Source organism: Podarcis muralis, chromosome 17, assembly GCF_964188315.1.
Source record: "Podarcis muralis chromosome 17, rPodMur119.hap1.1, whole genome shotgun sequence".
NCBI classification, from domain to species: domain Eukaryota; kingdom Metazoa; phylum Chordata; class Lepidosauria; order Squamata; family Lacertidae; genus Podarcis; species Podarcis muralis.
In genome coordinates this window covers 28,286,475-28,306,373 of record NC_135671.1, presented here as the reverse complement: position 1 = coordinate 28,306,373, position 19,899 = coordinate 28,286,475, and the positions used below count along the sequence as shown (strand labels likewise).

General features: G+C 47.6%; 1 protein-coding gene across 1 annotated transcript in view; it reads right to left on the bottom strand.

The window, feature by feature from the left end:
• The window catches only part of KANK1 (KN motif and ankyrin repeat domains 1), a 124,262-nt gene extending 104,780 nt beyond the window's left edge, over positions 1-19,482 (bottom strand). The window contains exon 1 of the mRNA XM_028711473.2: positions 19,345-19,482. The gene's annotated coding sequence lies outside the window, so the exon portion shown is untranslated. The remainder of the gene's footprint in view (positions 1-19,344) is intronic.
• Between the last annotated feature and the right edge of the window lie 417 nt (positions 19,483-19,899).

Genomic DNA, 19,899 nt, shown 5'->3' with positions numbered 1-19,899 from the left:
AATTTTTTAATACTTTGTTGGGGCGTCTTTATTAAAAGAAAAAGGGAATTCGTGGAAGGAAACTGGGGTGGACCTGGGGGAGAGAATATTTGATTTTTATTTTTACTTTTTTATTTTTTTTAAGGTAATGATGATGATTGTATAATTTAAATTTGAATATTGGGCTAAACAAATTATGTTGTAATTGGAAGTGAGAGCTTGTAGAACCAACGTTATGAAAGGGGAATATAGTAGGGATGGGGATGGGGGAGTCTCAGAAAGTGGGTAATGAAAGTAAGGTTTCAAATGTGTTTTATTTTTGTTTTATTTTTATTTTTTGTATTTTGGAAACTTCAATAAATATGATTTAAAAAAACAAAAACAAAATGCACCTGGTGAATTTCGAATGCTGCTCTGTCCCAGTCCTTGTGTTTGCTCTACCCCCGTGGAACATGGCCACCGTGGCAAGTAGCTGTTGATAGCCTCATCCTTCATGAATTTATCTAATCCTCTGCTAAAGCCATCCAAGTTGGTGGCCATCCATGTCCCGAGTGGGTCCTTCTCAGAATCTGGTGCAGCTGGGTTAGCAGAAAACAGCCCACTCTGACAGGTTCTGGCAGATGGCTACTTGAGAATCCAATGGAGGAGCCAAAGGTCTTTTTCAGGGCTCACACCGTCACACTGCGAGGCACAATGATGTGCTCAGTTGAGATCATAAAATGCTCTAGGCCAGGCATCCCCAAACTTGGCCCTCCAGATGTTTTGGGACTACAGTTCCCATCATCCCTGACCACTGGTCCTGTTAGCCAGGGATGATGGGAGTTGTAGTCCCGAAACCTCTGGAGGGCCAAGTTTGGGGGTGCCTGCTCTAGGCCATCATCCAGCCTGTCTTGCTGCCCAGAGCTCCCTGGATGAAAGCCAACAATGGTTTATAAACAAGCTGAACTTCCATTAAAAATACCAAGCACAACCAGGAGAAACGTTTGAACGTGCATTTCTTATCCCTAACCCCTGTTACCAAACGCCCCGTAATAAAACTATAGCAGCATGCATTAGTCACTCAGCAGCACAGATTTATTCATTTTTAACCAGTCTGATCCCTCAAGGCTCAGGGTGAGTAATGTATAATATATCCTCTCTTAAAAAACAAATGCATGTTCCTCTGGCTTAAAGTCAATTCCACACTGGCAGACATATAGAAAAGCCTTACCTAACCCCACATTAGCTACCAACCACAGACACACAAAACAAGAGCTCAAAACAACATGCAAAGTTGGGAGTGTGGTTGCATTTAGCACTGAAGATAAAAACAGAATTGTTCAAGTCACTTAAGGCATGGGGAACATTCATGAAACCAGCCATTTCATTAGCGTGAATGCAAAACAGTCTTCATTCCACCAGATTTCACTGGACCTTCAATGTGTGGGAGAATACTACATGTATATGTAACTATGCATTTAAAAATACAGTGGTACCTCAGGTTACGTTACCTTCAGGTAACGTAATTTCGAGTTACTTCTGGGTTTTGCCGTGCGCGCATGCACAGAAGCACTCTGCACACTTCACGCGTTTGCAGAAGCGCTCTATCGCCCCGTGTGTGTGTGCAGAAGCGGCGCCTCCAGATATGGACTTTTCGGGGTAAGTACGGACCCCCAGGATGAAATAAGTTCATATCCGGAGGGTCTACTGTACTAAATACCTTTACAGAAAACGGGCTTATCCAGAAACTCGTACTGTCAAGCAACTGTTCTCTCACAAACAGTCTGACACACAAAAAGCAAGCCTTGAATTCAAAACCCACAATAGTAAATGCCATACCTTTATTCGATCAAGCAAAACACCACAAAATAGCGTCTCTGGGAAAATGTGAAGCACAGCAGGAAGAGGGGTGAAGGCTGCATAACATGAAACTTGCATAGCACATTGGAGAGCTTACTGGCCCGCTGTGAATGTAGCCTCTCCATTTTAGTGACAGGGTTGTAGCCCTGAAAAATATAAAACTAATAAGGGACGCAAGTGGCGCTGTGGGTTAAACCACAGAGCCTAGGACTTGCCGATCAGAAGGTCGGGGGTTCAAATCACCGCGACGGGGTGAGCTGCCGTTGTTCGGTCCCTGCTCCTGCCAACCTAGCAGTTTGAAAGCACATCAAAGTGCAAGTAGATAAATAGGTATCGCTCTGGCGGGGAAGGTAAATGGCGTTTCCATGTGCTCCTCTGGTTTGCCAGAAGTGGCTTTGTCATGCTGGCCACATGACCTGAAAGCTGTACGCTGGCTCCCTCAGCCAATAAAGCGAGATGAGCACCGCAACCCCAGAGTCAGCCACGACTGGACCTAATGGTCAGGGGTCACTTTACCTTTTAATAAGGATTATGCGCTGGCTTCGGACAGATCCCTGATCCCAAACCAAATCAAGCCAATTTGCGTTTTGTCTGAGGTTAGTCCCAGTTTGTGTCCTCCTGGAATGATCTTGGGCTGTTGAAAGGGTGCGGGGGACAACCACAAGTTTAGGTAAAGGTAAAGGTACCCCTGCCCGTACGGGCTAGTCTTGACAGACTCTAGGGTTGTGCACCCATCTCACTTAAGAGGCCGGGGGCCAGCGCTGTCCGGAGACACTTCCGGGTCACGTGGCCAGCATGACATCGCTGCTCCGGTGAGCCAGAGCCGCACACGGAAACGCCGTTTACCTTCCCGCTAGTAAGCGGTCCCTATTTATCTACTTGCACCCGGAGGTGCTTTCGAACTGCTAGGTTGGCAGGCGCTGGGACCGAGCAACGGGAGCGCACCCCGCCGCGGGGATTTGAACCGCCGACCTTTCGATCGGCAAGCCCTAGGCGCTGAGGCTTTTACCCACAGCGCCACCCGCATCCCTTAACCACAAGTTTAATCAGGGTTAATTGAACATGTTTTTGGTGGAGAAGAGGAGAAGGAGATATGGAATGAGACGCTCAAGTGTCCACCCGCCAACCATGATTAATTAGGCGTTCAACGTTTTATGGAGCAATTAGGGCTGTGTGAGGCCTCAAATTCAGTTCAAGGTCTGGATTTGGTGAGGTGGGGCATTTTAGGGGCTTTTAGGGGCAGACCTCTACGAAGGGAATAGAACAGCTTCAGTTTCTTGTGTAAGCTTGTCCTGCACCTCTGTTGTGAATAATGGAACAGGGAAGAAGAAGAAGAGGAAGAATAGAAGAAGAAGAAGAAGAAGAAGAAGAAGAAGAAGAAGAAGAAGAAGAAGAATTTATTATTTATACCCCGCCCATCTGGCTGGGTTACCCCAGCCACTCTGGGCAGCTCCCAAAAGAATATTAAAAACATGATAAAACATCAAACATTGAAAACTTCCCTGTACAGGGCTGCCTTCAGGTGTTTTCTAAAGGTCAGATAGTTGTTTATTTCCTTGACATCTGAAGGGAGGGCGTTCTACAGGTCGGCCGCCACCACCAAGAAGGCCCTCTGCCTGGTTCCCTGTAATTTCGCTTCTCACAAGGAGGGAACCGCCAGAAGGCCCTTGGAGCTGGACCTCAAGAAACAAGAAGCCAACTTCAGACTCATTCAGCATTAGCCTCCTTCACCCACACAGCACAGTAATTGCCATGTTGGACATGGTTCATGGCTTTAGAGGGACCTGCAACATTGAGTAGTAGTAGTAGTAGTAGTAGTAGTAGTAGTAGTAGTAGTAGTGGTAATTTATTACCCCGCCATCTTGTGCTTTGGAGGAATTGAGCCCCAAAACTGCCTGATCTGTGCTGCAAAATACAGTCTCTGCCTCTAACACGCAACACACACTGCTTTACTGTATTGTGTTCCCTGGAACTTGACCTCTCTGGGAAAACGGGTGGCATTTTATAGTCTGAAACAGTAGAAAGTCAACTTCTAATGAGTTGACATTTCCTATGTCCTTTGATCCACGGACAAAGTATAATTAAAGTCTGAACAGAAAGTTACTCAGATGTTTAAAGCTGCGCTTTCAAAATTCAAGTGAAAACGAGTGTTCCTTTCAGAAGATGTTTCATACTTGACATTTTCCCAAGAAGTAATGGTAAGCAACACTCAAACAGATTTCAAAATCTGGAAGGCTGCACCTATTTTAACACACCTGCCGTGCTTCTGTAATCTTTTTAAAGATGTTGTGTTGCATGAGACCGTTTCCTGGAAGCATTGCCGAAGGGTAATATGTAACTCTTCTAAAATAAATAAAGTAGATCTGTAATGAGAATATTTGCAACACTTTTTACAATTTGGGGGGCATTAATGAGGGGAAAAAAGTTTTTTGCAATCTTTTTGCAATAGACACAGCATGCAATATGTAACTGAATCGTAAGAAGAAAATCAAATTCTCCAGTAAATCCATCCATTTACTATCACATTGATCAGAAGCGGAGTTGCCAGCTTAGGGTACAGAAATAAATATATAAATGTTAAGGAATGGATCAAAACTATGTAGAAAACTACAAGGCTGAAGTCCTCTGTGGCCTGTAGCTGCCTTTGCATGAAACAAAGAATGCTAATCTCTCAGCTTCTGAATGGAATTCCTTTCCTTTTGCTGTTGTTGTTCTTCAGAGAAATACCTAACGCTTTCCTTGCATGGCGCCTTGGGGCTTGTAGAAATATTCTGTATTCCAGTGCAAGCCTAGGCAATGTCATATTAACATCTGCCATACACTGGAGCTGCCGAAGCACCAGTCTGAGCAGTTACACCCTCAGTCCTTGTTTTATAACATCACTCGCTTGTGGAAAGTGGCGGAGACACAAGCCAAAACAGGTGGTACCACGATGGCACCAGCAAGTTCTCAGGTTAAGACTTCTCAGCACCATAAATGTGTTAAGAATGGCAATTAAGTTTAATGGGAAACACAAACATTTCCCACCTTGCATGTTCAACCTTCCTACACCCTCAAGCTAATTGCTGGCATGTATCATAGGAGCCTTATAAGCCACTCCTTGCTCTCCACTGTTGCAGAGTTCCCACCAGAAATTTACCCTGGGCATCTTGCGGAAAATATTTCCCACCCTCCCAGATTCAAGTGCAACATTCTTCACAACTCTTTCTCTTTTATGGGACTCTCTTAGGCAAAGGTAAAGGGACCCCTGACCATTAAGTCCAGTCGTGACCGACTCTGGGGTTGCGGCGCTCATCTTGCTTTATTGGCCGAGGGAGCCGGCGTACAGCTTCCGGGTCATGTGGCCAGCATGACTAAGCCGCTTCTGGCGAACCAGAGCAGCGCACGGAAATGCCGTTTACCTTCCCACCGGAGTGGTACCTATTTATCTACTTGCACTTGGACGTGCTTTCGAACTGCTAGGTTGGCAGGAGCAGGGACCGAGCAATGGGAGCTCACCCTGTCTCAGGGATTCGAACCGCCAACCTTCTGATCAGCAAGTCCTAGGCTCTGTGGTTTAACCCACAGCGCCACCTGCATTCCTGGGACTCTCCTAGGTAGGTCAAATTTCATGGGGTGATTTGTCTAGAACAGTGGTGGCCCTCCAGCTGTTTTAGGACTACAATTCCCATCATCCCTGAACACTGGGTACTGTTAGCTAGGGATGATGGGAGTTGTAGCCCCAAAACAGCTGGAGGGCCAAGTTTGGCCACCACTGGTCTAGAACCTTCTGCTTGTCCTGAAACACTGATTTAGCAGCAACCTCCCCCCAAAAAACTCCCTTTGTATTGAAAAAGCAGCTTTAAAAAGTAAACCCCAAAGGCTGCATTCACAACCCATTTAGCATTCAATTGGTTTACCGTGAAGGTGGAACAGGCACCTACTTCATTTGTTCCCCTTATCAGACTGGGAGTGGCCGCCAAGACCGTATAACACCGGTCCTGAGAGACCTACATTGGCTCCCAGGAAGTTTGCAATCACAATTCAAAGTGCTGGTGCTGACCTTTAAAGTGTTGGTGCTGACGTTTAACGGCATCGGCTTTGGCCGGGGAGGGCAGGATACAAATAAAATTATTATTATTATTCCTGAAGGAGAGCCTCCACCCCCATCGTTCTGCCCAGACACTGAGGTCCAGCTCCAAGGGTCTTCTGCTGGTTCCCTGAGAGAAGCAAAGTTACAGGGGACCAGGCAGAGGGCCTTCTTGGTGGTGGCACCCGCCCTGTGGAACGCCCTCCCATCAGATGTCAAGGAGATAAAGAACTATGCAACTTTTAGAAGACATCTGAAAGCAGCCTCGTATAAGTTTTTTATGTTTAATGTTTTACATTTTTTTATGTGGTGTAAACCACCCTGGGGAAACCCAGCCAGATGTGTATCATCATCATCATCATCATCTAGCAGGAACAACAAACCACTATCCCTGGCTTAGCATTGTTCCATACAATCCATGACTGGCTTGATGATCATAACATTGCAATATGCATATAAACTGATGAACGATGCATTTCTAAACGGGGGTGCATTTGGAAGTGGGTGCTTCATGCTAGCTATTCCATCTGTTTTTGCTTGTTAGCATGGGATGCTGAATACACCACTATTCACATAAACTGAATTTTCAAATCAGCCTTTTCATGCAAGTTTTTTTCTTTAGCCTACATGTGCCCGCCTTGTTTTTTGTGCAAAATGTTAGCTGAGATTCCTGCATTGCAGGGGGTCAGACTACATGACCCCTGGGGTCCCTTCCAGCTCTACGAGTCTAAGTTTCCTCAAATCAGTTTGGGCAAAGTAATTGTAGTGTAACATAAGCTGCATTTATTTGACAAGTTAACTAAGTATACCCCCATTTATGGAAACAGTATTCCATTAAAGGAATCACATAAGCTTGTGTCCTACATAATCTTGTAATCAATAAGCATTAATATCTTTGTTAAAAATAGTACCGGCATCTGGACAGCTTTGTACCAGGCCTTTATCCCACAGTTACCAGGGTTCTTAGTGAGTTAAAGGTGCAATGCATTTTAGTGATATGAAATGAAATCAGCAGTACAGACTTGGGAAGTTGGTTTAGCTAATAATACACCTAAGGAAATACCGTATTTTTTGCTCTACAGTGGTACCTCAGGTTAAGTACTTAATTCGTTCTGGAGGTCCGTACTTAACCTGAAACTGTTCTTAACCTGAAGCACCACTTTAGCTAATGGGGCCTCCTGCTGCCGCCGCACCGCTGGAGCACGATTTCTGTTCTCATCCTGAAGCAAAGTTCTTAACCTGAAGCACTATTTCTGGGTTAGAGGAGTCTGTAACCTGAAGCGTATGTAACCTGAAGCGTATGTAACCTGAGGTACCACTGTATAAGACTCACTTTTTCCCTCCTAAAAAGTAAGGGGAAGTGTGTGTGCGTCTTATGGAGTGAATGCAGGCTGCGCAGCTATCCCAGAAGCCAGAACAGCAAGAGGGATCGATCCCTCTTGTTGTTCTGGCTTCTGAGATTCAGAATATTTTCTTGTTTTCCTCCTCCAAAAACTAGGTGCGTCTTATGGTCTGGTGTGTCTCACAGAGCGAAAAATATGGTGCCTCTTTTCTCTCTATAAAGTTAAAGGGACCCCTGACCATTAGGTCCAGTTGTGGCCGACTCTGGGGTTGCGGCGCTCATCTCGCTTTACTGGCCGAGGGAGCCGGCATACAGCTTCCAGGTCATGTGGCCAGCATGACTAAGCTGCTTCTGGCGAACCAGAGCTGCACACAGAAATGCCGTTTACCTTCCCGCCGGAGTGGTACCTATTTATCTACTTGCACTTGGACGTGCTTTCAAACTGCTAGGTGGGCAGGAGCTGGGACTGAGCAACGGGAGCTCACCCCGTCGCGGGGATTCGAACCGCCGACCTTCTGATCGGCAAGTCCTAGGCTCTGTGGTTTAACCCACAGCGCCACCCGCATCCCTTTCTCTCTATAAGCAAAGGCAATAAAATTTAAACAAAATTATTTGCATCTGTAACACAGGAAGAAGGCAAGCATAGGAGGAGGAGTAGAAGACGCTTAATCTCAGGGTTGTGGGTTCGAGTCCAGCATTGGGTAAAAGCCCCCACATTGCAGGGGGTCCCTTCCAGCGCTCCGATTCTATGATTTGTTGGGCGTCTAAATTACGATGGCTTCCAAATCATTTATTTCGATAAACCCCTGCCTCATCTAACACTATGACTACCAACATGTGCATTGCTCTGTTCACTTTCTTCCAGAGGACTAGAAGGGGACTTAAAAGTGTAAATAATCATATGAAGAAAGTCCACACCCCTAGAACGGGGCTTTAATTTTTTCACTTCTTAAATAAGCCATCCGTCTCCTGCCATTCCACGCTTCACCTCCTCCCTCAAGTGCAAGCCTGATTAGCCCTATGGGCACCATATGAAATTAGACACGTCAGATTTGTGCGAAAGACAGAGATCGTTCATGTGTCAAGAGCTTTGACGGGCCTCGTAAATATGTCAGGCGATGTTTACATCCAGGCCAAACTTGCGGTTTGGCAAAATGGTTCATTCGCCCCACAAGGGCTTTGATCTCCTGACAAATCATTTCCTGATGCAAGTTTAAACAACAGGCAAGGACTTTGGACACCGACCAGCTGTCACCGTTGCCCTGGGAATTGGCACCGGGTGGCCGAAGGGAAAACAGAAAGTGAAAAGAGGCTGAGTCCACTCACACCTTGCAAGCAGGACGGCCAAAACGGGAGCAAACCATTTGTTTCTTTCCAAAAACAGAAAGCACAGACACATCTCTCTCTCTCTCTCTCTCTCTCTCTGCATCCTTCTGATGGTGATATGGAATACATGTTTCAGAGGAAATTGGTTGATATTTTCTCCTCCAAGAGTTACAGGCAGCATGCCAGATATGCTTTTTTAAAAAAGGATCCCTAGACGGTTAAGTCTAATCGAATTTGACTATGGGGTTGTGACACTCATCTCGCTTTCAGGCCGAGGGAGCCGGCGTTTGTCCACAGACAGCTTTCCGGGTCATGTGGCCAGCATGACTAAACTGCTTCTGGTGCAACGGAACACCGTGACAGAAACCAGAGCGCATGGAAACGCTGTTTACCTTCCTGCTGCGGTGGTAACTATTTATCTACTGGTGTGCTTTCAAACTGCTAGGTTGGCAGAAGGTGGGACAGAGCAATGGAGCTCACTCCGTCACGGGGATTCGAACCGCCAACCTTCTGATTGGCAAGCCCAAGAGGCTCAGTGGTTTAGACCCCAGCGCCACCCGCCTCCTCAGAAATTATTATTATTATTTGAATTTATATACCACTCTATACCCGAAGGTCTCAGGGTGGTTCACAAAACAAAATCAAAACATAAAACCACAAGATTTGCTCTTTGAGTTAACACTGGGAAAAGGTGCAATCTGAAACCCTTCAAAGAACTACCTATTCCTTATAAGATACAGATGCTCAGGGAAATATTAGGAGCTTAAATCAGTGGTTCCGAACCTTTTTTTTTTTAGCCACGCCCCACCTAAACATCTCCAAAATCCTGATGTAACCCCCCCCCCCCGTGACATATAATTCTTATTATTCAAAAAGTAAACTCCTACTCATGTGGAGGAAGCCTAAAAGGCCATTAACTGTTAATAACTCATTCTCGAATTGCCCCGCTTGAAAATCTAATTCCCCCCTCTCCCGTGAGGCACGTGCCCCACACTGGGAACCACAGGCTTAAATAGACACAGTAAAAAGACATAAAGAATATAGGGGAAGGGGCCAAGAGGAAAAGGAAGTGTGGTCTCCTTCTCCTCCTCTCCTTCCCTGGTGCCCCTTCTCTCTCACCCCAGAGAGGTATGAAAGCTGTTTTCCTTCCTTCCCCTTGTAGCAGCTACTGTTTTGATATTCATAATTTAGAAGCTGGGAGCCGGTGCAGAAAAATAAGGTAAGAAACTGCTCTTAACAGCATTACTGCTATTCTGGCAGGTAACAAAGAAAGCAGCCTTCACATCATCCCCAATGACCATCCCTGCTTGAGCCTCTGGTTTGGGAGGACGGGACGGACTGGTGGTCAAGGTTTCTTGGAGATATGTGTGTGTGTGTTAAAAGGCAAAGTCAGAAGACTTTTAATTAACACCAATAGAAGGATCCGTGAGCTTTGCGGGAGCAAAGCCTCTGTTCACGGTATTCTCCTAAACTCCCCTTGTTGTGGGTGGCGGAAAGCAACATTCCTCACTCCCACGAGCAAACGCTGTCTTTGTTTGCATAGAGCCCTTTCTAATTAAAGAAGAGTTTTTTGCAACTCCGGTGCAAATACTTCTGTGGATATCATGTCAGTTATAGGAGAAAGCATAAGGCCAAACAGGAATACTCAGAGGAGGGAAGAGGAGAAGCCGGTAAATGACCCTGGGAGATGTTAGAATAAGTAGCAACATGAATAAAATGAAATCTTGTTTCTGAGCATTCACTCTCTGCTTAAGCGTGGACCATAGTTACTAGATAGGGACGTGGGTGGCGCTGTCATCTAAACCACTGAGCCTCTTGGGCTTGCAGATCGGAAGGTTGGTGGTTTGAATCCCCGCGACAGAATGAGCTCCTGTTACTCTGTCCCAGCTCCTGCCAACCTAACAGTTCAAAAGCACACCAGTGCAAGTAGATAAATAGGTACCGCTGTGGTGGGAAGGTAAATGGCACTTCTGTGCTCTCTGGTTTCTGTCATGGTGAACTGGGTCAGGAAGGCAGTTCAGGAAATTTGGCCTGAGAGCAGAACCACTTAGCAGCTGACAGCCAGCCACAGTACTTCTCGGGGCCTTAGAAATGGTCATCCTGCAAATGTGAGACCCCAATGATGGCGGCTAACTAATAGGAAGTCCCTCCTGAAAGGCACTTGGCTCCCCCACGTTGGCTTCATTTGGGCACAAGGTGAAAAAAACCCTTTCGTTTCCTCAGACCTTTGCAATGCAGCCAACTTTCTGTATTCAACGGCTACTAGCCACAAAGGCTATTTTTCTACCCCCACCATCGGAGGCAGTAAGCTTCAGAAGACAGTGGTACTTGGTTTTTTAATGTCTCGGAAGTTGATCATTTTGGTTTTCGAGCACCGAAAACCCAGAACTGCTTTGGTTTTTGAAGTCGAACATGCCACGCAGTTTCCGTATTGAGTTTTCCGTAAGTAAATGCTTCCAGAAGTAAATGCTTCGGTTTTCGAACATTTTGGAAGTCGAATGGTCTTCCAGAATGGATTATTAGAAAACTGAGGTACCACCAAGTGTGAGGAACCACAACAGGACTGGTGGGAATTGGAGTCCAACAAGACTGGGAGGGCCACACCCCTGGCTTGCTACCTCTCATCTCAGAAAATAAAAGCATATCGTAGGGAGGGGGGAGGCCATGGCCCCGGATGCAAAATTCTGAGGGGACGCAACCAAGTTCCCCCATGCAGGCATTGGCTTCCGTGAGGATCCCTCTCCCGCCCCAGCAAAGGTGCTAGAGCACCCCAGGCTCATGGAGGGAAGTAGGTAGGCAAGGAGTGACCTCAGCCCAGCCTGGCCCGGTGCTCCTCTCTGTGGGCCTGGGGGCAGGGATTCATCTGCCAAGGGCTGCATTTGCCAGCCAGGATTCCCCCTGCATGAAAAGCCAGGAGGATTAGTGCTGCCCCGCTTGGTGAGGGGGCAGCTTGCCTGCCCTGGGCACCGGCAACCCATGCTACGCCACTGGGTGGATCCCTCCCCCTCAGGTGCACCTCCCTGTTTATTACAGTCATTGTTGGGTCAGAAGACATAGTCGAGTACAGAGCCTTCCACAAGCCAGAAAGGTAAATGAACTTTCTAGTGCTTTCTAGACGCAATGCTATTTCTGAGATTGAGGGGCGAGAATCCTCTCGACTTCTACTGGTTAGGTTGTTTTTCCCTGGGTCTTTGTTTAAAGAGCTAATTGCTTGTGGTTTTGAAATGCAACTCCATCGCAGAAAGAGAAGCAAAGGCTCGGCTGCTTTCGACAGAGATAAATACACTTCGCCAAGTGGAACCTCAATCCTGAATGGCTACCTAGGAAACGCTCACAGGTAGGGCTTGAGATGAGAGCAGTAAGGACAAGACCTGGAATGTATGATGAGTCAAAATGCCGTGACTGTTTTGCTTAATTAGCTGCCTAACATTTACAATTTGCACATCATTTTCAGGGACACACAACAAACAGCAAGCCAGTTTGGCAACATACAGCAATTGGTTTACAGTGCACTCTGCAACATGATGGATTGTTCCATGCCAAATGTTGGAACTTGTTCATATCCTGCTTAGTTTTTCTATTATTCCATCTAAGAAAAATATACACCCAGCCCAATGTTTGTTCTTTATTGGAAAGAACATGCAAGAGTGATTAACCGATAAGGTGCTGAAATAACAAAGAGATTTTGAAAACGACACACTTTCCTGAACCTTACATGACAGCTTCAGAAGGCACTGTGTTTCTCCACCCAAGCTTTCAAAAAATACGAGCAAGTACAAATGGCTCATATCAAAGTATGTGTGCAAGCTCTCGTTAAATGCCACTACTTAATTCCATTAACTAAATTAATAAAGTCCAGTGAGTGGTGCTGGCAGTATACATTTACAACAGCTCCCAATTAAGTGATTGTGCTTCTATAAAACCCGGCAGTATGGAGGGCTGCCCGTTTCTGACAGCTCCACCTACCCTATAAGCAGTGGAAAAAAGCAAAAAGAAAGAGGGGGGAAAATGCTTGCATCAGTTACTAAGCAAGTCCTTCATTAGAGAGATTTCATTACACTTCCTACATCTATTATTTAAGACGGGCCATACATACCCTGCAAGAATGGAAAGGCCAATAGGCAGGAATTTAGAAAGCAGAAAGGAAAGCTGACGGCATAGCTTGATTCAGAGGGCATTCGTAAATACAACACAGAAGAGGCACATCTTCAGTTTCCATCAAGAGCAAAAACATCTGAACTGATGCTGCAATGCCAAGTTGACAGCAGCGCTCCAAGCGTTAAGAGAAACAATATTTTCAGCTTTAAGAGTAATTAGGTATATTTACATAGGCACAACATGGGATTGGTGGCGCTGTGGGTTAAACCACAGAGCCTAGGACACAGAAGGTCGGTGGTTCAAATCCCCGCGACGGGGTGAGCTCCTGTTGCTCAGTCCCTGCTCCTGCCAACCTAGCATTTCGAAAGCACATCAAAGTGCAAGTAGATAAGTAGGTACCGCTTCAGCAGGAAGGTAAATGGTGTTTCCGTGCGCTGCTCTGGTTCGCCAGAAGCGGCTTAGTCATGCTGGCCACATGACCCGGAAGCTGTATGCTGGCTCCCTCAGCCAATAAAGCGAGATGAGCGCCGCAACCCCAGAGTTGGCCACGACTGGACCTAATGGTCAGGGGTCCCTTTACCTTTAACAGGGGATTGTGAATACCCAGCAACTCCTCTTAATTATTACTATCGTTGTGGTTATTTGTTAATTTATATACTACTTATTATGCCAAAACTATGTGGCAGAAGGAGTAATAATCATGGCTACGGATCAATACTGAAAAGCTCTTTCATATTCCAAGGAAGAGTGTTGTTGCTTTTTAATTTGCATACCCAAGTTCTACAGTATGCAAAGAACTCATACTTTCCTTCATGCCAGCTGCTGACAAACACACTCATCCTTTGTTTTCCATTCTGACCAAGCCATCTATCTGTCATAAGATGGAGATGTGGAAGGAATTAAGTCAATTCTTCTATTCAAATCAATTAAAAAAACTAGCTTCTGCTTCTTACACATACCATACCCTCCAACATTTCTCCAATGAAAATAGGAACATCCTATTCCATTATTATTACTATCATCATCATCATCATCATCATCCCTGACTGGGTTGCCACAGCCACTCTTAGCACCTTCCAACATATATAAAAACATAATAAAACATTAAACATTTTGAAAAACCTCCCTATAGAGCGCTGCCTTCAGATGGCTCAGGGGTCACATAACTCCATACCTCCAACATTTCTCCGATGGAAATAGGGACACCCTAAGGAAAAGTGGGACATTCCAGGATGAAACCAGAAACTGTCCCTGGGAAAAAGAGGCACTTGGAGGGTTTGAGCCACAATCTGTAAAGTTTCTTGCAGAGCAGCCACAAATCCAGAGCCCCAAATGGCAACTGGTTTCTTTGAGGCAGTTCCCATATGGCTAGGTGAATCTTTAAACGTTTCAAGCCAGTGCCAGTGCCAGATTAGTACAAGCTAAACAGGTTATAGCTTACGGCCCCACTAAGGGACTGGATGTACATTTCCAAAATGTAAGGTAAAGGTAAAGGTAAGGACCCCTGAACATTAGGTCCAGTCGTGGCCGACTCTAGGGTTGCGCACTCATCTCGCTTTGCTGGCCGAGGGAGCCGGTGTACAGCTTCTGGGTCAGGTGGCCAGCATGACTAGGCCACTTCTGGCAAACCAGAGCAGCACACGGAAACGCCGTTTACCTTCCCACCAAAGTGGTACCTATTTATCTACTTGCACTTTGACGTGCTTTCGAACTGCTAGGTTGGCAGGAGCAGGGACCGAGCAATGGGAGCTCACCCCGTTGTGGGGGTTTGAACCACCGACCTTCTGATCGACAAGTCCTAGGCTCTGTGGTTTAACCCACAGCGCCACCCGCGTCCCAAAATGTAAGATAAAAACCAATAAAATAAAACCTACATACATCAACAGTGTTTTGTAGGCTCCTATAATGTAAGTCGTGGGCCCCGCCTGCTAGCCTGCTCCCTAAAATATCCCTGGTTTGCTCCTTTCTATATATAGGGTGCCTACATTCTGCATGGAATGGTTGTATGGCAATGTGTGCAAATGGCTTGAGATACCTATGAGGTCCATAAATTACCATATAGCATATATTCAACACAAAAAACAACAATTTGTTGTTGACAAAGAGCCCCATTACCTTCAGTAGCTTACGGCCTCATCAAACCTGAATCCGGCCCTGTTTCCAGCACAACCTTTTCCAAAAATATGGATCTGCAAGGCACTGCTAGATATCCAAGCCAATTCATACAAAAACGGCTTAGCACTCTCAGCTCCATCAACACAGATGCACTCACAAGAAGCCACTTCCGCAGATGGGTGCCTGTAAAAGTGGGTCATTGGCACCCACCATTTCAAGTCCATGTTTAAGACCTTGGGTAGGCAAACTAAGGCCCGGGGGCTGGATCTGGCCCAATCGCCTTCCTAATCCGGCCCGCGGACGGTGAGGGAATCAGCATGTTTTTACATGAATACAATGTGTCCTTTTATTTAAAATGCATCTCTGGGCTATTTGTGGGGCATAGGAATTTGTTCATTCCCCCCCCAAATAGAGTCCCGCCCCCCACAAGGTCTGAGGGCAGGGGACCGGCCCCCTTCTTTAAAGGTTTGCTGATTCCTGGTAAACTATGCTCAAGGCGGCTTACAACATGACAAGGTTTACATAATTACAAACATAGCAGAAGTCATAAACAATAAATAAAGCACATCAAAAAGTACACAACCAAATGGAAACAATTTCCAGGTAAATCGTAAGATCTAAAACTAAAAGATACAACAGTAATATCAATACAGTGGTATCTCTGGATGCAAACAGGATCCGTTCCGGAGCCCCGTTCGTATCCAGAAGTGAACGCATCCAGCATCCGCACATGCGCGGGTTGCGATTCGCCGCTTCTGTGCATGCACGTGACGTCAGTTTGACAGTCTGCGCATGCGTGAGCGGTGAAACCAGGAAGTAGCACACTCCGTTACTTCCGGGTCGCCGCAGCGCGCAAACCGAAAATACCTATCCCGAAGCTACTTCAACCCAAGGTATGACTGTACAGTGGTACCTCGGGTTACATATGCTTCAGGTTACATACGCTTCAGGTTACAGACTCCGCTCACCCAGAAACAGTGCTTCAGGTTAAGAACTTTGCTTCAGAATGAGAACAGAAATCGTGCTCAGGCAGCGCGGCAGCAGCAGGAGGCCCCATTATCTATAGTGGTGCTTCAGGTTAAGAACAGTTTCAGGTTAAGAACGGACCTCCGGAACGAATTAAATACTTAACTCGAGGTACCACTTTAACAGCAACAGCTCTCTCAGTAATACTCCAGCCCAAGAATCTGTTCAACAGGCTCAGCTTTTGTAGCTGGAGTCAGTCCACACTCCACTCTCCCAGGCCAGATGGGAAAGGGCCAGCAAGGCAGGGCGCAGGTCTTCCAGGGCTCACGGCCAAGGTGGTCTCATTTAAAACAACACAGCTAAAAATCAAAAACAATTTAAAAGCAGCTGCGACTTTCAGGCACCTGGTCGGCCACTGTGAGACCAGGATGCTAGACTAGAAGAGCCACTGGCCTGATCCCACAAGCTCTCCCCATGTCCTCATATACCACCTGACCAGTGTTAGAAATTAGCCAGGTGCCAGGCGCATTTTGCTACTGGAGCGAGTGGATCCAATTGCAACTACGTGGAGATTTGTGGGCGCCGGGTTGGCAACCACAGTTTAAAAAATCTCTGCCTTAGTCCACAGTTAATACCATGTCCACTGTGTTTCTCTTTCTTGTATGCTGGGACAAGTGAGTTGTTTGAAAAGCAAGTCAAGCCATGTAGTTGGGATCATAAAATCCATAGATCTTTGGAAGGCACCCCAGGGATCAACTAGCCCAACCCCCTGACGTATAGGGGGTGACCTAACCTAGATTTATGGTGCCATTGCACCTGAACAGGTCACCCCTATTCGTCACCCAGCTTATATATCTGAGTTTCTGACACTGCACCTGACTTAAGAGAACACCAACACGTTCAGTGCAGGTATGCAGAATACAGGTCTTACATACAGTGGTACCTCGGGTTACATACGCTTCAGGATACATACGCTTCAGGTTACAGACTCCGCTAACCCAGAAATATTACCTCGGGTTAAGAACTTTGCTTCAGGATGAGAACAGAAATCATGCAGCGGCGACGCAGCGGCAGCAGGAGGCCCCATTAGCTAAAGTGGTGCTTCAGGATAAGAACAGTTTCAGGTTAAGAACGGACCTCCGGAACGAATTAAGTACATAACCAGAGGTACTACTGTACTTTTAAGAAGCTCCCGGTTTGTATCAGGAGCTCTTCCAGGGAAGAAATGGGAGCGTGATCAACCCAAAATCAGATAATTGGCCCCATAATTAAGTCCGCAGGTGGCACAGCAAGGAATAATAATAAAAATAATAATAATTTATTATTTATACCCCGCCCATCTGGCTGGGCTTCCCCAGCCACTCTGGGCAGCTTTCAACAAAATATTAAAATACATTAATGCATCAAACATTAAAAGCTTCCCTAAACAGGGCTGCCTTCAGAGGTCTTCTAAAAGTCTGGTAGTTGTTATTCTCTTTGACATCTGGTGGGAGGGCGTTCCACAGGGCGGGTGCCACTACCGAGAAGGCCCTCTGCCTGGTTCCCTGTAACTTGGCTTCTCGCGAGGGAACCGCCAGAAGGCCCTCGGAGCTGGACCTCAGTGTCCGGGTAGAACGATGGGGGTGGAGATGCTCCTTCAGAACAGGCAGGGGGTCTCCTTTCTGCAAGCCCTCCCGCATCTCCCCCTCAAGTATGCACTCAGTATCTCTCTCCTGGAAAGGGGCGCAATTGCCATGTTATACATATATCCACGGAGGTAAGCAGAGGAAATAAACAGCAACCTGACTTTCAGAAAACATCTGTAGGCAGCCCTGCTCAGGGAAGTTTTTAATGTTTGGTGTCATGTTGTGTTTTGATTCGTTGGAAACCGCCCAGAGTGGCTGGGGGAACCCAGTCAGATGGGCAGCATATAAATATGTTGTTGTTGTTGAGGCAAGCAGGACCATAAACGAATGGACCGTAATCCTGCTACTGTTCTCACTTCAGAGATGCAACAGCGACCTCACACAAGCGAAGTTTAAGTGGTAACCATGGAAGTTATCACAGAAGTAGACCAAGAAGTGTTCTCTTCTCAGAGGAAATGAATGAATGGATGCACCCTTATAACAAACCTAGGCTTAGAAAAGCGTTCAGAAAAGACCATGTGAAGTTTAAGCCTCGTCTGTACACACACACTAAGACGATTTCATATTCAACTATTAATCCCATTGTTTTGCTCCTGTTTCCTAGATGCAACAATCACCATACCTAAGGAAGCCTTTTAGTGGTTCGAACTTTTCATCCACATAAACGTTCACATTTACGCACAGCAAGGTAAAAACTGCTGGTTTTGAAAGGATGGGCAGAAGAATCCAAGTTTAAATTCAACATTATTAAAAGCAGCCAAGCTACGCGAGTGAGGGGGGGGGATTTTCGATTTTCCTACAGTCTCCCAACAGACTGCTTAAGTAATAAGACTGAGCAGCAGATCAATAAACTTCCAGCTCTGCATAAAATGCAGCCTCATTAGCTAATTCACGTGCCCCGCAGCCAAGAGGGAGGGAAAGAAAGTTGAATTCTTTTTCTCCCTTCAGCAAAGAGAGGGAGAGAGAGAGGGAGAAGGGGGGGGGGGGACCCACAATGAAGCGCTGATAGGCACCATCTTTCTCGCCTCCAAAATGTTGTGTTCCCTTCGACCTCCCCCCCCCCCCCGCACCTCAAATACCTTTGATGTTTCCAGAACAAAAGCTTCCCTCTTTCCCGCTGTTCCACGGGACGGAGGGAGAGGTGAACCAGCAAAAGGAGGAATGGGGAGGGGAAGAGGAAGAGAGAGAGAAGGGCAGAGGAAAGAGAAGCAGCAAACCCCTCCGAGCACACCCCCTTCCCCCCCCCCAAGGCCCGGGCCATTGCAATGTCAAGTGAAGGGGAGCCCGAAGTTCTTTGCAAAAATAAATAAATAAGAGCGCGGCGCTTTGCTGCAGCTCCAGGCTTTGCAGGCAGAGACAGGACGGCGAGGCAGAGACTCGCGCAGAGGGAGCCCCTGGCCGCCGCCGCCCCCGCGCAGGAGATAAGGCACCCAAGAGAAAGGAAAGGGGGCGTCGGGGGGCAAGGCAAGAGGGCGCCAGTCGGCAGGAGGAGAGAGCTGTCCTGCCTCCCCACCCCCACCCCAAGGTGGAGAGAGTTGCCACCTGCAAAATGCTACGCCCCGTACGGAGAGATCCCGGGTCCCCTTCTGTGCCAAGTTAGGGACCCTCTCTCCAGCCCAAGGGTGCGCAAAAGGCCATGCATTGAAACTCTGGGTTGCCAAGCGCAGGCAAGAGTTACAAATGCATGTGCGCCCCCCCGCTGCGAGAGATCGCTTGGAAGGTGCAGCAATAAAAAATAAAAAATCGCCCCCCTCCCCTGTCCTGCATTTTGCCTGAACAAAGGTGGCCACCCTCGATGGGGAAGGAGCGGGGGGGGGGGGTGTTCCCATGCTGTGTTTCCCACGACAGAGTTGCACAAACTTTCCCTTTCGAGAGGAACCCGCCGCCCCCCCAGCGAATCTGCATGGGGGCGAAGGCGCAACCGCCCCCCCTTTCTTGCAAAAACCCCCCCAAACCCTCCGGGAGAGGTGGGAAGAAAGACTCACCTCGGAGTTCTTGAACCTGCTGGGAAGCAGAAGGAGGAGGGACTCCGGCGCAAGTCCGAGCGCACGCGGGCTGAGAGGCGGGCGAGGGGTCTCCCGGAGGCGGCGGGGGACGGGCCAGGGACCGGCTGCTCCGCACAGACGTAGTCCCCCGACCCCGGGAGCTGCGGGGGGAGCAGAAGCCGCCGCCACCTCCGCGACTGGGGACTTTGGCGCTGCAAAAACTCCTCTTGGAAGCAGCTGCAAGCGCACCGGCTGGGAGGCGAGTGCGCCTGCGCTCCGATGCCAGGCTCTCCACACACACCCCCCCCGCAAAGGGAGGAGCAGCTGGAAGGAGAAATCCCCCGCCCCCGTGACGTCACGGATTCCACGGGCGAGGAGGTTCCAGTCACGTGGCCCTTCGCCCGGATTGGGGGCTTGGCGCGGAGCAAAGTGAGAGGCAGCGGGGGACGGGGTGGCGGGCGACACGTCGGGGATCTGGGGCCTTTGCAAGACCGGGGTGGGGGGTGGGGGCGAGGAATTGGAAGAAGGAAGGGGGGTGGCAGCCGGCGAGGAGCT